The 13,160-nt window shown below is 36.6% G+C and overlaps 1 protein-coding gene across 1 annotated transcript in view; it reads right to left on the minus strand.

Moving 5' to 3' along the window:
• The window catches only part of CTNNA2 (catenin alpha 2), a 1,514,496-nt gene that overhangs the window by 57,580 nt on the left and 1,443,756 nt on the right, over positions 1-13,160 (minus strand).

Raw genomic sequence — 13,160 nt, forward strand, 5'->3', positions numbered from 1 at the left:
TTTTAATAGGAAAATACAAAGTATTATTTTATCAAAGTATTTGAATTTTGTTTAATTTCCTGCTGAACATTCTTGTTCTTTCCTAAATTTACTAGTTCTAAATGTAAAGTTATGATAATTTAGCATCCCTGCTGTCGATTCCAACATATATACGAGGTAATGTGAAAGTTACGGTTTCTTGGGGCAACATTAGCCCTCCCATGGTGTAAGTTAACTTTTCAATTGCTATTTAGATTTCCAAATAGAGACAGAGGTTTCACATATGAATTTTCATGCAATATGGAGGAGTTACAGATATCTAGACAATCTGGCTCCCTCTTCCTAAAACTGGGATATTTATTTATGTAAAAGAGGTTCTTGGTTATTTTCCCCATGTTTTTATTTCTTACCACTTTGTGTTGTTATTTTTCAAAGGAAGTAAAAAAAAAAACTTGTCAATGTTTAGCAATGTTAATACAGATTTATATTTAGCTGGTGCTGTCAAGTTTAACAGTTTCCTGTTAGAATTTTTATTTGAATAGATTATTTCTCACTATCTCCACTATTTTCTAGTGTAGCAGTGATCACCATCATTATCCTTTCCTATCATATTCACTCCATATCACCGTAATTGTTCTTTTTTCTTTTAAGAATTTTATAGGATTCTGTGATAGTGACAGTGACTTCTTCTCCCCTTTCCTCTCTTCTTCACCTCTCCCATCTCCTCTTCTCTCCTTCCTTCTCTTTCTCTCCCATCTCTTTCTCCTTTCTCCTTCCCCTTCTTCTCTCTTCCCTCTCCTCTCTCCCACTCTTTTCTCATAAACATATCAGAGCAAATACATATGTATTACATATTATTATATTTATATCTATATTATAGCTGCCTATATTTTGTGGATATAGTTATTTGCATATTGTCTCTCCCATTAAAAACATGAATTTCTTGTAGTTAGAATTTTTTTTTTAAAACCTATCTTCCTAGCTCCAAGACTTGGTATATAGTTGGTGCTTAATAAAATTTTGATGGAATAAAGTAGGAAGTGCTTTTCTTGTTGGTTTACCGAAGAAGATGTAAAATCAAGTCTGATCTTTGGTAAATACTGGTTGGTAACATGACAAATTAACAGTTAGAGGGAATGTTATAGAATGGTGGCCTATATGGTCTTTGCCCATAGTCTCAGACCAGGTGGTGGAGAAACAGAATGGAAAGACTGTGTAACAATAGTCAATAACTATACTAATCTAGTGTTTGATAAACCCTAAAATTCAAGCTTCTGAGATAAAAACTGACTGATAAAAAATGATGGAGAAATTAGAAAATATCATGGCAGAAACAAGGCATTGATCATTATTTAACATCCTATAGTAGGATAAGATCAAAATGTTTATATGATTTAGACATAAAAATGATGCCATAAGCAAATTAAGAGAGCAACAGATAGTCTATATGCCAGATCTGAGCATAAGGGAGGAATTTATGGCCAAAGAAGATCAATAAAACATTACAAAATGCAAAATGGATAATTTTGATTACATTCACTTAAAAGGTTTTGCAAAAAGAAAAACCAATGCAACTAAAATTAGAAGAATTGGAGAGCTGGAGAGGAGAAGAAATTTATAGCCAGTGTTTCTGATAATTATCTTATTTCTAAATTATATAGAGAATTGGCTCAAATTTATAAGAACACAAGTCATCTCCCAATTGATAAATGGTCAAATAATGAACTCATAATTTTCAGATGAAGAAATTGAAATTATTTCTAGTCATATCAAATGTTTTAAACCACTCTGTATTAGAGAAATACAAATTAAGATAATTATGAGTTACTAGTTACTACTTCACATCCCATAGATTAGCTAAAATGACAGAAAAAAGATAGTGAAATGTTGGTGGAATTGTGAACTGATCCAACCATTCTTGAAAGCAATTTGGAATTATGTTCAAAGGGCTATAAAACTGCATATCCTTTGATGAAGCAGTGCCATAACTGGGTCTGTATTCAAAAAAGATCATAAAAGAGGGAAAAGGACCCACATGTACAAGAATGTTTATAGTAACCCTTTTTGTGGTGACAAGGAACTGGAAACTAAGTGCCTGCCCATCTATTGGGGAATGGCTAAATTAGTTATGGTCTATGAATGAAATGGAATATGATTGTTTTATAAGAAATGATGAGCAAGTTAGAAAAGCCTGGAAAGACTGACATGAACTGATGGTTAATAATGTGAGCAGAGCTAGAAAACATCATATATAATAGCAACAAGATCATATGATGATCAATTATGACAGACTTGGCTGTTTTCAAAAATGAGGTGATTGAAAGCAATTCCAATAGACTTGGGATGGAAAATATCATTGACATCCAGAGAAAGAACTATGAAGACTGAATATGGATAGAAGCATAGTATTTTCACTTTTTTTTCTCAGTTTTCCTCCCTTTTGGTCTAAATTATTTTGCACATGACAAATATAGAAATATGTTTAAAATAATTATACTTAGCACATCATGCTTAACATCTTGGAGATGGAGGAGTTAAGAAAGGGAAGGAGAAAAATACTGGGACACAAAGTCATACAAAAATAAATGTTGGAAATTATTTTTACATGTATTTGGAAAAATAAAGTATTATTGAAAATTAAAAAAAATAAAATGGATATATATATAACATATATGTGTATGTGTATATTTATCTATTTCTATATCTGTTAGGATTACTAAGTGAGAACTGAGATTGTCTGGACAGTGACAAGGTGAGAATTCAGGTTTTCTGGACAATTACAAGGTGAGAACTCAGGTTGACTTGATAGAGGGGGCAAGCTCATTGGCTGGGGTGGTTCTTCCCAGAAGCCCTTGCATTATCCCACGCCCATTCTCTGGGAGAATAAAAGAGAGAACACTGGGCCCAGAGAGCAGATCGGCCTGGAGAAGGATAAGAGCTGGAGGAGATTCAGAGCCAGGATTCAAGAAGAAAGACTCTGCATTGCATCAGGCTTGACGGGGCTCTCTGCAGGAAGGGAAGTCACTTCTAAGGACAAGAGTTAACAGCAACTGCCTGGAGACAACGGTTCATTACAGGAAGAAGAATCTGTCTGAGAGATTTGAGTAGAAGACACAGCAGATCTCTTCCCAGAGAGTGATCCGACAGCTTTTAGAGACGACAGCTCGCTACATTTGGCGCCCAACGTGGGGCAAGGAATTTTGCTTATCCTGACAAGAGGAGCTAGACCAGACCTTCGCAATTTGGCGCCCGAACAGGGACAGACACAGTCCTGATTCCAGTGGAAAAGCTTCTGATCTAGATCTCAGTCTCTCTGACCCAGAACCGTGAGTAACGAGGAAACTTTGTTAAAGATTAAGTGAGCGTGCTAATAGATAAATAAGGAACTTAACTTGTTAAGGGATAAACCAGGAATCTCTTATAGTGAAATGGGGCAAACACCTTCTGTTCAAGGAAAATGTTTGGAGAGCATCATCAAGGTTATGAAAAGCCAAGGATTGATTATAATTTTAGAGGAGATTACTGAACTTTTAAGAACTGTGAAGGTTATATGTCCTTCTTTTTCTCTGGAAGAAGAATTGGATCCAGATGAATGGGAATTAGTAGGAAAGCAATTAGGTGAACACTACAATTCCAGGCCAAACTCAATTTCCAAAGATACAATTCATACCTACAATTTAATCCAAATGGCTTTAAAAAATGTTATTCTAAAGGAAGAGATGAAGGAGCAAAATGGGGAGGTGTCAACTAAACTAGGTGAAAAGGATGAATCAGATAACAATGAAGTTAAGTACAATTCTGAGCAACAGCAACAGGAGCACCTCCCATCTCCTCCCTCAATTAACCCTTCATGGGTGGAGCAAGAAGGAGGAGAGGAAGAGGCAGAAACACAAACAGAATTGCCTGTGAAGAAGCCTAAGCCTATGACAAGATTAGAAAAAGCATTGGTTAAAGCTAAGAGAGAAGGACAGGATATAAGTGATTTTATACATGCATATCCTGTGATTGAAAATACTGACTCTGTAGGTAAAAAAAAGGAGAAGATATGCACCTTTAGATTTGAATAAAATTAAGGATTTGAAAAAAGGTTGTACCCTTTATGGGGCTACATCAGCTTATGTCAAAATGTTACTAGATGGTTTGTCTTATGAAGTCCTAACCCCGAATGATTGGAAATCCATAGCAAGGACATGTCTGGAACCTGGAGAAAATTTATTATGGCTTGCGGAATTTCATGAATTATGTAAAATTCAAGTCAGATGCAATTTGGAAATAGGAGTTAACACACAATTCACTTTTGAGCACTTAGCTGGTGAAGGTCAGTATGGAGAGAATTCGGAACAGATTAATTATACCATGACAATATATGAGCAAATTGCTAAGGCTGCAATAAAAGCTTGGGGTGTCCTTCCTGGACAGAAAGATCGTGGAGAGGCTTTCACTAAAATACAGCAAGGTCCCAATGAACCTTTTGCAGATTTTGTGGGACGTTTGCAAACTGCTGTCAAAAGAACTATTGGAGAAAATTCAGCTACAGAAATAATGACCAGACATCTGGCTAAGGAAAATGCCAATGAAATTTGCAAAAGAATTATATGGGGATTAGACAAAGATGCTCCTTTAGAGGAGATCATAAGACGCTGTGCTACAGTGGAAACAAATGCTTTTTACACCCAGACAATGATGAATGTGGAAAGACAGGGTCCCTCCTGGCAAGGGACTTCTAGAGAAACTCGGCGATGTTTTCAATGTGGAAAAATTGGGCATCTAAGAGCTCAGTGTAGGTATGGAGATACAGTGAGAAGACAGGGTGAAAGAAGACCTAAAACCCCATGTCCAAAATGCAACAGAGGACTCCATTGGGCATCAGAGTGTAGAATAATTCAGGGAAACGGGATGAGGGGCCCAGGTCCAGGGCCCCAGGCAAAAAAGACTTGGGGCATGATGGCAGCTGATGTTACACCCAAAGAACCTTTAGAAGGCCAGGACTCTGATTTAATCAACCAACAGAAAAGCAATCACATGGCAGAAAAGGATTACCTAATAAGTGAGCCAAAAGGCAATCAGATTGCAAAAATGGATTACACTTGGGGAGAATACAGGCCTTTTAAACCAACAGGGCTGTGCCCAGTGCAAACAACTCCAATGTAATTGTCAGATGATGAGAAGAGATTTAGAAAGTGGTAAATAGAAGGAAATTAGATAGGTTAACTGCCTGGGAGAGAGGGTTTGCTTGTATTTCTTCAGCAGGAGAAGGAATCAGATGGGTGCCAACGAGTCATATTCGCCTTGTCCATCAGAGAGAGACAGAAAAAGAGAAAGACCTCAAAATAAAGGAGAAGATCTAAGAAACATCTTACACCGAAAGAGCATGGCTAATAAAAAGACTGTTAAAGAACTTTAAAACCAGCAGGAATCATTGGACTTCCTCACACAAGATGAGACTAATGGACAATGGAATTATGGACATTTATAAATTTTCAATTTATGATTATTTGATTATGTTATTTGTCATATACTTCTAGCATGTATTATGTTACTATGTTACTTATGTGCTTATGTAATTTATGTAATTATCTGTAATACTTCCCATATTGATGGATTTATGTTTCAAGGTCATGACTGTCCTATGTTCTAAATCAAAAGAAAGGGGGAGATGTTAGGATTACTAAGTGAGAACTGAGATTGTCTGGACAGTGACAAGGTGAGAATTCAGGTTTTCTGGACAATTACAAGGTGAGAACTCAGGTTGACTTGATAGAGGGGGCAAGCTCATTGGCTGGGGTGGTTCTTCCCAGAAGCCCTTGCATTATCCCACGCCCATTCTCTGGGAGAATAAAAGAGAGAACACTGGGCCCAGAGAGCAGATCGGCCTGGAGAAGGATAAGAGCTGGAGGAGATTCAGAGCCAGGATTCAAGAAGAAAGACTCTGCATTGCATCAGGCTTGACGGGGCTCTCTGCAGGAAGGGAAGTCACTTCTAAGGACAAGAGTTAACAGCAACTGCCTGGAGACAACGGTTCGTTACAGGAAGAAGAATCTGTCTGAGAGATTTGAGTAGAAGACACAGCAGATCTCTTCCCAGAGAGTGATCCGACAGCTTTTAGAGACGACAGCTCGCTACATATATCTATCTTTATCTCTATCTCTATCTCTATACATCTCTACTTATCTATCTATCTATCAAAATAGATTGTGAGATGTTTGTCAAATCACTTATAAGTTCTCTAGGTCAGGGCTTCTTAAACTTTTTCCTTTTATGATCTTTTACTCAATGAATTGTTATACAATTCAGGCATATATTTAGGCATATAAAATAAAAATACAAATTAACAATTTACTGATAATAAAGCATAATTTTGTGACCCTCCATTCAGTTATGGGACTCCCTAAGGGGTCTCAACATACAGTTTAAGAAGCTTTGTCCTAGATAACTCTGTCTGAGAGTATATAAATTACAGAGAAGACTGATAATGATTAAGTTTTGAACTGATAAAATATTTTCCTCTTTGAAGTTCCTTATACAAATTAAACTACATCCATATTCTACAAACTCCAGGGAAATCCTATGCCTCTGGAATATAATATGATGCTTTGTTGAGCTTATAAAGTCATTCAAAGCCTTGGCCCAGTCTTCCTTTTTAGCCTCATTGGACTGACTCCCTCTCCCATATTGGGAGATCTCTCTCTGCTTCACACATATAACTCTCCAACTCCACATAGACCTTTGTACCAGCCATTCCTATTGCTTGGGCTGAATTACTTCCTCACCTTTCAATCTTAAATTGTTCCCTCTTTTTTTCTTTTCTTTTTCTTTTTTTTTTTTTTTTTTTTAATTATAGCTTTTTATTTACCAGATATATGCATGGGTAATTTTACAGCATTGACAATTGCCAAACCCTTTGTTCCAATTTTTCCCCTCCTTCCCCCCACACCTCTCCCAGATGGCAGGTTGACCAATCCATGCTAAATATCTTAAAGTATAAATTAAATCCAATATATGTATAAAATTGTTCTCTTTTAAAGCACATTTTAAACATCAACTCCTGTATGAAGCCTTTTTTGATTTTCCATTCCAACTTAGGGATTCCTTCTTTCAAACAACCTTGCATTTAATTACTTGTATGTGCATTTCTTAATTTTATAGTTATATTGTGTTTATATGGTCTTCTGAAGGAAAATATTTTACCATCTTCTAAGGAAGGATGAATCTGCATTTGGACTTGGGTGAGATACAGGTCAGCCTAACTTTAGAGCTAATGACCTTGGGCCTAATGCACAAATACATTAAATAGCTATTGCCTTATTTCCAACTGTATATGCTGTTGAGCTTTTCGTGATCATTCAAGATGTATGCAATCTGTAAGATGTTTGGCTATTTAAGGAGACTGAGCTCCCCCTCTCTATTCCCCTCTGCTCCTTTCTATTCTCCTTTCCTTCCATCTTCTCTTCTCTTCTCCTCTTCTCTCTCCACAAGTATGTCTGAACTTTTCTTCTATATGCAAGTGAAAATTGTCCCCAAGAATATAACTGTTTTTAAGCGGGGGATGTGTGTGTGTGTGTGTGTGAGAGAGAGAGAGAGAGAGAGAGAGAGAGAGAGAGAGAGAGAGAGAGAGAGAGAGAGAGAGAGAGAAAGAGAGACAGAGAGAGAGAGAGAGAGACAGAGACAGATAGAGACAGAGAGAGAGAGACAGAGAGAGACAGAGAGAGACAGAGACAGAGAGAGACAGAGACAGAGAGAGAGAGAGAGACAGAGACAGAGAGAGGCAGAGACAGAGACAGAGAGACAGAGACAGAAACAGAGAGATGAAAAGACAGAGAGATGGAGAGACAGAGACACAGAAATACAGAAACACAGAGAAAGAGACAGAGACAGAGATAGAGAGATCCAGAAAGACACACAGAGAAAAAGAAAGACAGAAAGACAAAGAGCTACATAGAAAGCTGGAAAGATAAAGACAGACAGACAGATTCAGATTGAAAGAATAAGAGATAGATAGAAAGAAACAGTGCTAGAGCGAGAAAGAAAAAGAGAAGCAGGGAGGGTGGGGGGGGGGCAGAAGGAAGGCTTTAGATGTATTCCTATGATGCAATCAGTCTTGAAAACATTGTCTGGAGCTCCTCCTTTGAACTTCCCTTGAAATTAATTTCTAAACATCATAAAATATACAAAAGTTATAACACATTCATAATTCATGTGCATACTTGTATGTTCTTCAAACTAGCTTTGTCTATCAACTAATGTATTAAGGAAGCAAAATGCCATGAAGTTTATCATTTCCTGATGACCTCTGGAAATTTCCAAAAGTCAAAACCCACTTCCTCAGATCCATCACCATCCAGATCACTGAGAATGGAATTCTAAGAGAGCCATTCCAGAAGTGACTTGGAATAAATGTGAGCATTTCTGGCATAAATTCCCATACTCTTGAAGGGCTTACTTTGAAAAGATAGTGTTCATTTGGGTGCATAAGGTCCAATCCAGTTATTAAAAAGGAAGTTATAATCACAGAACCATAGCTTCTCAGTTAGAAGAACTTCATTAGACATCCTAGGGTAATTTATATATGTATAATGACAACTCCTTTATTAAAAAAAAAAAAAAAAGAAAGAAAGAAAATTCAACCAGTCATCTTGTCTTTGAGGCTCTTCTGAGCCACCTCTTCTTGGGGTAAACATCAACAAGAACCACAATAAGACACCTACTAAGTGCCAAGCATTGTGGTAAGAGCTGTTCAAATATAATTTAACTGGTATTCACAATCACCTGGGGAGACAGGTGCTATTTTGAGAATCATTCCCTAAACCATGAAAACTTGTGTCCTAGTCCTAAGTCCGAAAATATATTGACATAAGACATTGGGCCAGTCACAGATTCCCAGGGGTCTCAGCAGCTCTCATGTACTGGGGTTCTTCAACTGGTTCAATAATTTGCCTTATATTTAATAACTTTATTTCAATAAAATTAGTTTACTTTGTAATTGCTGGTATTTTTACTTTTGAAGACATTATTCTGAGGAGGGATGCATAGGCCAAAAGGGTTGAGGATACAAAAACCTGTATCCTTAATACTATAAGGAGACCGTATCTTAATATTATAAATTGCAGAGAATTTATCAACCTGAGTCGTTGAAGGAACTTCCTCATTTGGAAGTTCCCAGTACCAATGAGATCACAGATTAGGCCTTATCCTTATCCCTATGTGCCAGGTGCTATTTAAGTGTTGGGGGTATAAAGATCAATGCCACAATAGTCCTTTTTACCTCCTTGGACAGTTTTTTTTTTCCCTTTAATCCCTTTTATAATGCAAAGCATGACCAGCACGAGTTGTTTATTTTTGGCAAACAAAATGCAAAGAAGGAATTCACCTTTGATTTTGATTATCCCTTTAGCATCTTTGCAGTGGAAGCAAAATTTTGTGTTTGGTCAGTCTGCTAGTAGAAATCTATGGTGGTCTTCATGAAGAAGTTACTACATAAACAGTGTAGTGGAACCACTTTAATTTTCAGTAATATTGAAGAGCATAATTTGAAGATAACTAAACCAAATTAATGAATTAAATGAAGAGAGGAAAAAAATAAGACAATCAGAAGGAAAAAATGCTATGGCATGCAAATGGTTGTAATCACTTGATTTAGGGAAACAATACAAAATCAACTGGACCCTTTCTTTTGTGTCATGGAACTGAAAGTGGTTTTTGAATGAAGAGTAAGAGCTGGGTTTAATTCCTTGTTCAGAGTTAAGTTAAGCTAAGGGTTACCCAAAGTCAAGAAGTCAGAATGTCCAGTTTCAAAATCGGGCTGACCTTGCTGATTAAAAAGGGGATACTCTGTCATACTTTCACTAAGAAGATCCATTTTTTCATGCTCAAGACAAAGATCACTCTTCTTCCAACCCAAATCTGCACTCAACCATAGTGGATAGAGAGCTGGGCTTGGGATCAGGAAAAGCTGACTTTGACTATTGCCCTGGCACGTGCTAGCTATGTGACCCTAAGCAAGTCACTGAACCATCAGATTCAGTTTTTCCATCTGGAAACTAAGGATAATAACAGCATTAACCTCACATGGCTCCTAGGAGAATCAAAAGAGATGATTCCTATAAAGCCAGAAACAGCAAAGCTATGTATACAACCTTGGACCCAGTTATTGTAGAGGGCAACATTATTTTCCCAATCTCTCAGCATCATAACCTTGGAGTCATCCGGGATCCTTTCATATCTCTTAGTCTCCCATATCCAATCTCTTGTCAGTGCTTGACGATTTCACCTTTGCAATATCTCAGGAATATCCCATCCTTCTCTCCTCTGACACTGTCATGTCCCAGGTGCAATGCCTGATATCATCATGCCTTGGTTATTTCAATAGCAGCTAATGGGTCTGCTTGCTTCAAATGTCTCCCCATGCAAGGAAATCCTCCATTTACCTACTAAAGTGATTTTCCTAAAGCTCATGTTGGGTTATCCATGCTTATGGAATAAACTCCAGTGGTTCCCTATTTTCAGGAGCAAATATGAGATGCTTTCTTGGGCATCTAAAGGCTTTCCTAACTTTGTCCCCTCCATTTTTGCAGTCTTCTTACAACTGATTCCTTGACATGCATTTTTAATTCAGTAATTGCATTTTTACATGTTTTACATAGTTTTTACATAAATAAGATCCTTCATCTCTCGACTTCTAGCATGCTTGGAAAGCTCTCCTTTCTTTATTCTAACTATCATCCTCCCTGGCTTCCTTCAAGTTCTAACTCTTTATTCCAGTGCCTTCCTTGCTAATTGTTTACTCTTTATTCCATATAAAGCTTGCATTTTGCCTCCTCATTAGATTGTAAACATGTTGAAAGCAAGGATTTTTTGTATCCCTTGGATTTACACAAAGCTTTGCACATAGTAGGCACTTTATAACATTTATTGAATCCAATTGAACTTAATACTTTAGTCTTGTTTTCTTCATCTGCAAAATGGGTATAATAATGTATTATTATAGATTACTATAATACTATTATATATTATATAATAATATATTACTATCTCAAATGGTTTTTGTGAACATGCATTGAAATAACATCTGTAAAACTAGAGGTTTTGTTACCCTGTACATGTCATCTTGGACAAGTCACTTAAACTCTTGGTATTCTAGGTTAATGCTGTCAAACTCAAATAGAAACAGCAACTACTTAAGTGTAAAGAAGGAGGCATGAAGGCTGTACCTCACATTTCTATATTGGTTGAGTTGTTAATGCATTAACATATTACAATCACATAGGAGCTACATTTCAGTCTAGTTGGGGCTACACTTGGGAGTGTTATGGACTTCAGTCTGGGCTGTAGGTCTGACATCTATCCCATAGGCAATGCTAATATAATATGTTCTGAAAAGAGATAATTAAAAGCAAAAACATAGACAAAATAACAATTCAGAAAATTATTTGCAGAGGGAATGATCCTTAAGAATTCAGTGGATCAAAAAAGATTGATTAAAGAAAGTATACACGATCTGGATGAAAAACAAAACAAAGCACAAAAGGTAGAGCTTGTCTGCTGTGGAGGTGAGCATCATAGCATCACAGATTTAATAGCAAAAGAAGTGAAAGAATTTGTCCAAAGTGTCACAGAAGTGGGAATGAAAAGCATATAATTCAAACCTAAGCTTAATCTGGTCCAAGACCAACTTTGCACTTTATTTTTAAGGAATGATTTTTTGTTACAAATACATAATATACCAACACAATGAAAACCAATTCCATTCAAAACATACATTAAGTGTCTACAGTCCCTAAGGTATCATGTTGATGTCTAAAGATAAAAAGGGCAAGTAGATAGTATAGGGGATAGAGTGTCAGGCTTAGAGTCAGGAAGACACACCTTTCTGAGTTTAAAGCTGGCATAAGCCCAAAAGCCCAAATTATTTGCTATATGATCCTGGAGAAATCACTAAATAGTGTTTGCCTCAGTTACCTCAACTGAAAAATGAGTTACAGAAGGAAATGGCAAACCACCGCAGAATCTTTGCTGAAAAAATTCCAAATGGAGACATAAAGGATCTGCCTGCAAAGACAAATATGAAGAAGTCTTTGTCTTGAAGGATTTTATGTTCTATTGGCTGATCAAGTGATGACTGAAGGGTGTCAACCAGTGCTTCTGAAATTGTTACAAGAATATTCTGATTAAAGCAATTTCTGTCTAGTTTAATACCAAGACATGAGACTTCACAAATCTACACGTCCCAATTGATTATAACACTATGTCATCTTCAGAACCCTATGAAACACTCCCATTCCCAACTAGCAACATGACTAGATTAATTATTTGCTCAAAATAATGTAATTATTTTCTATCAGACATGTCATTAATAGATTACATAATACCCTAAAGTCATTAAAATGATGAAGAGAAACAAATTGAGTCATCCTAAGCCTTGCAATGGGGTAGTGAGGCTGATTTGATAGTGCAGACTTGTAAAAAAAAAAACAAAAAACAACAACAAAAAAAAAACTTCAGTTTTGTGAAAAATGTTTAGATTGAAGCTAAACTGTTATTTTTGCTCATTTGAAGCTGTCAAAAGAAAAGCCAATGGACTCTGTCATCTATATCACTAATAAACACAATGACATTTGAAAATTCCATGAATATCCAGCAGTACCAGTTCTTCTGAAGTGCACAAGGGGTAAGTCACAATGAATAGACAGAATTATTAGCACACAACACAACCTTTCTCCACAAGCAGACATAAGTGAGGTTAGACTTTAAATCCTTGTCATAATTTACATCTACATTTATCCTTTTTCTCATTGACACATTCCAGTGCCAATTAAGAACCCAGATGGTCCCCTAATAGCTCAGTATTGTTTCAATCTTTTAACTTTGATCACTTGTATTTACTCATTAAGCAAAAATCCACTGTGTCCCAGGCAGTGTGCTAAGAACAGCAGTAGAATATACATTCACTACCGATTAGTTCAGTGCCCAGCCTGTAGTAAGCGTTTAACAAATAAGTATTGGATAGGTTTAGATATAAAACGGACTGGCTTGGAGAGGATTGGAAAACACCACATTTAAATTACAACAATGCATATTTCCTGGTAATTAAACATACGATTCACCTTTATGTGACAGGAAAAGGACAGACAGAATACACATTAGCAAAAATAGGTCACTGAGGTTTCACAACACAAGAAAAAAAT

Source organism: Sminthopsis crassicaudata, chromosome 2 (genome assembly GCF_048593235.1).
Source record: "Sminthopsis crassicaudata isolate SCR6 chromosome 2, ASM4859323v1, whole genome shotgun sequence".
Taxonomy (NCBI): Eukaryota; Metazoa; Chordata; class Mammalia; order Dasyuromorphia; family Dasyuridae; genus Sminthopsis; species Sminthopsis crassicaudata.